Here is a 4,545-nt window from a genome sequence, read left to right as displayed (position 1 = left end):
ACTAACGGCAAAACAGGCTGCGCAAGCGGAAGTAAGGCTGAGGGACGTTGTGATAGGACGGTGTCTCAAAAAAATAACCAATCAAGACGATATGTCCGCACCTCAGGCCGTGTAATCCCACCCCCCGTGACACCTTACATCACTTCCTTTGTACGGCTCCTCCTGTTCCCGCCAAATTCTTCCCAAGCGACGCCTTAATCTAAAGGGTTGTAGTAGAATTCCTGCTTCCGCATCTGGGCCTGGCGATCACGCAGCATTTGCGCACCCGGGGAAGTCACAGTACTGGCTTCACGGCACCTCGTGGAGTTGCATGTTCTTTTCCTTAAAAAGCCAAGTTCAGTTCTTTTATTGCCACCTTCTCGTCCTGATTTTCCCCAGTGAGGCTATGAGAAACCTACACTGTCTTTCCCAGAATGGCAGAAGATCTGAGAATGACATCCCCTCAACCTGTTCCTCACCCCGCTCTAATCCAGTTTCGCATTCTCGGTTGCTTCAAGTATTCTTCATATAACACAGTTGTGTCCCTACTATAGAGAGTGGAACACGTCTGTCAGTTCTTTGCTCTAAATACTACTATACTGTTAGGACTCCTCCTCCCTCCCCCAATTAATTTATTAAAAAATATTTATTGGGCTTCCCTGGTGGCGCAGTGTTTGAGAGTCCGCCTGCCGATGCCGGGGACATGGGTTCGTGCCCCGGTCCCACATGCCGCGGAGCGGCTGGGCCTGTGGGCCATGGCCGCTGAGCCTGCACGTCCGGAGCCTGTGCTGCGCCCACAACGGTAGAGACCGCAACGGTGAGAGGCCCGCGTACTGCAAAAAAAAAGAAAAAAAAAAATTTATTGATGTCTCTTTTGTTCCCAGCTCAGTGCTGGCCACTAGAATTCAATGGTAAATAAGATAGACATGGTCCCGGGCTTTTGGGCCATTGTATTTCCTTTGCTAAAACTGCAGGCACTGTTTTTTTTTGTTTGTTTTTGTTTTTTTGGCTACGTTGGGTCTTTGTTGCTGCTGCACGGGCTTTCTCTAGTTGCGGCGAGCAGGGGCTACTATTCGTTGTGGTGCTCGGGCTTCTCGCTGCGGTGGCTTCTCTTGCTGCGGAGCATGGGCTCTAGGCGCGCAGGCTCAGTAGCTCCACGACATCCAGGACCTTCCCGGACCAGGGATGGAACCCGTGTTCCCTGAATTGGTAGGCGGATTCTTAACCACTGCGCCACCAGGGCAGTCCCGCAGGCACTGTCTTAAATATTTTACATTAATTAACTCAGTCCTGTGAGGTAGGTAAATACTGCTGTTGTCCCCACTTTACAGATGAGAAAACTGAAGCTAAGTTGTGGGCGTCTATACTGAAGCCCAGGAAGGCTGATTCTATCAACCAGTGTAGTTAGTATACCTTCTTGAACATCCTAGACCTGGGGCACAAACTCACATGACAACTGGGCTCAGGCAGGAAAACTGTAAATATAGTGGATTGAATAATAGAGGGGAATTTTTTTTTAATTGAAGTATAGTTGACTCACATTGTGTTAGTTTCTGGTGTACAGCAAAGTGATTCAGATATATATATATATATATATATATATACACATATATATATGTTCTTTTTCCTTGTAAGTTGTTGTTTTTTTAAATTTTATTTTTTTATACAGCAGGTTCTTGTTAGTTATCCATTTTATACATATTAGTGTATACATGTCAATCCCAATCGCCCAATTCATCCCACCACCACCACCACCCCCCTCACCGCTTTCCCCCCTTGGTGCCCATACGTTTGTTCTCTACATCTGTGTCTCAATTTCTGCCCTGCAAACTGGTTCATCTGTACCATTTTTCTAGGTTCCACATATACACGTTAATATATGATATTTGTTTTTCTCTTTCTGACTTACTTCACTCTGTATGACAGTCTCTAGATCCATCACATCTCTACACATGACCCAATTTCGTTCCTTTTTTATGGCTGAGTAATATTCCATTGTATATATGTACCACATCTTCTTTATCCATTCGTCTATATATGGGCATTTAGGTTGCTTCCATGACCCGGCTATTGTAAATAGTGCTGCACTGAACACTAGGGTGCATGTGTCTTTTTGAATTATGGTTTTCTCTGGGTATATGCCCAGTAGTGGGATTGCTGGGTCATATGGTAATTCTATTTTTAGTTTTTGAAGGAACCTCTGTACTGTTCTCCATAGTGGCTGTATCCATTTACATTCCCACCAACAGTGCAAGAGGGTTCCCTTTTCTCCACACCCTCTCCAGCATTTGTTGTTTGTAGATTTTCTGATGATGCCCATTCTAACTGGTGTGAGGTGATACCTCATTGTGGTTTTGATTTGCATTTCTCTAATAATTAGTGATGTTGAGCAGCTTTGCATGTTCTTCTTGGCCATCTGTATATCTTCTTTGGAGAAATGTCTATTTAGGTCTTCTGCCCATTTTTGGATTGGGTTGTTTGTTTTTTTAATATTGAGCTGCATGAGCTGTTTATATATTTTTGAGATTAATCTTTCGTTTGCAAATATTTTCTCCCATTCTGAGGGTTGTCTTTTCATCTTGTTTGTAGTTTCCTTTGCTTTGCAAAAGCTTTTAAGTTTCATTAGGTCCCATTTGTTTATTTTTGACTGGGGTCAGTCAGGAAAACTGTAAATATAGTGGATTGGATAATGGAGGGGAATTTTTAAAACTTTTTTCTCCACAGTAAGAAAAGCAACCACACAAGCATAATGGTAAATAGCAACTGACATAAAGAATATGGGGTCAGTGTTGCCAGGTCATCTTAAGTTTTTTTAGCAGGTACCAGAAGCCTGCATTTTTATGTAAAAATTTCAGAATTTTGTTTATAAGTAAATTTAAAAATTAAAAGGGACTTCCCTGGTGGCGCAGTGGTTAAGAATCTGCCTGCCAATGCAGGGGACATGGGTTCGAGCCCTGGTCCAGGAAGATCCCACATGCTACGGAGCAACTAAGCCTGTGCGCCACAACTACTGAGGCCGTGTGCCACAGCTACTGAAGCCCGTGCACCTAGAGCCCGTGCTCCACAACAAGAGAAGCCACTGCAATGAGAAGCCCGAGCACCACAATGAAGAGTAGCCCCGCTTGCTGCAACTAGAGGAAGCCCATGTGCAGCAACAAAGAAACAAGGCAGCCAAACAAACAAACAAACAAACAAAAAATAAAAAATTCTATGTAGGCCAAAGAAAAGGTATCTGTGGGCCAGATGTTGCTTGTGTGCCGTTTCTTTCCTATGTAAATTCTGTTAGCGTCCAAATCATTGCTGAGAAATAAACAAGATACAGCCAAGAAGAAAAGTCATATCAAGATAACATTATTATATTAAGCCTAAGGTGATTGAAACTTTCATAGTCTGACAAGTAAGAGCATATTTATGATGTGTAGGATTAAATGTTAGCAATTAAGAGTAATTGGGAAATTTAAGATGTGGGTTCACTTGGAGTAGTCAGCCTCATTTGTGGTTCAACTAGTTATAAATTCAGCTGAGAGGATCATACTTTTAAAAATAAATAAAATGAAATATGAATATCTTAAAATATAACAATGCAAAACGTCAAACTAAGGTTTTTGCAAATCTTTTCAAGAGCTTGATGATCTGATAAATTGAGCAGAGGGCTCAGTTTTCAATTAGCGCTAAAATGATTAGTATTTACCTTTTGTTTGGGGAGGGGCAGTGAATTCTCTCAAGGTTTAGTTTTATCAAGTTGAAGTCTTCCTGTCACATAGAAGGGATTTCTGAGAAGTCTTCCGTTTCCCTCTCCAGGTAGACTGCTATCAGGGAAACCCACAGCAAGACTGAGAAAAGGAGAAATCACCCTTTAAAAGCAATCTGGTGACACATCCATTAGGATGGCTACTATTTTAAAAATAGAAAACAAGTGTTGGTGAGGACATGGAGAAATTGGAAACTTTGTGCACTGTTAGTGGGAATGCAAAATAGTGCAGCCACTATGAAATACGGTATGGCAGTTCCTCAAAAAATTGAAAATAGAATCATCATATGATCCAGCGGTTCCATTTCTGGGTATATACACCAAAGAACTGAAAGCAGGGACTCAGTTACTTGGACACCCATGTTCATAGCAGCGTTATTCACAAAAGCCAAAAGGTGGAAGCAAACCAAGTATCTATTGACAGATGAATAAATAAACAAAACGTATGGGACGTACAATGGAATATTATTCAGCTTTTTAAAAAGGAAAGAAATTCTGATACATGCTAAAATATGGGTGAACCTTGAAGACATTATTCTAAGTGAAATAAGCCAGTCACAAAGGACAAATATTGTATGATTCCACTTATATGAGGTATATAGAATAGTCAAATTCATAGGGACAGGAAATAGAATAGTGGCTACCAGGGGCTGGAGAAAAGGAAGAATGGGGAGTTATCATTTAATGGGTATGGTTTCCACTCGGGAAGATTAAAAGTTTCCCTACTTCCCTGGTAGCAGAGTGGTTAAGAATCTGCCTGCCAACGCAGGGGACACGGGTTCGAGCCCCGGTCTAGGAAGATCCCACATGCTGCA

Source organism: Delphinapterus leucas, chromosome 1 (assembly GCF_059928025.1).
Source record: "Delphinapterus leucas isolate spDelLeu-1000000601 "Yukka" chromosome 1, BTC_Dleu_Yukka2, whole genome shotgun sequence".
Taxonomy (NCBI): domain Eukaryota; kingdom Metazoa; phylum Chordata; class Mammalia; order Artiodactyla; family Monodontidae; genus Delphinapterus; species Delphinapterus leucas.
This window is presented reverse-complemented; position numbering follows the sequence as displayed.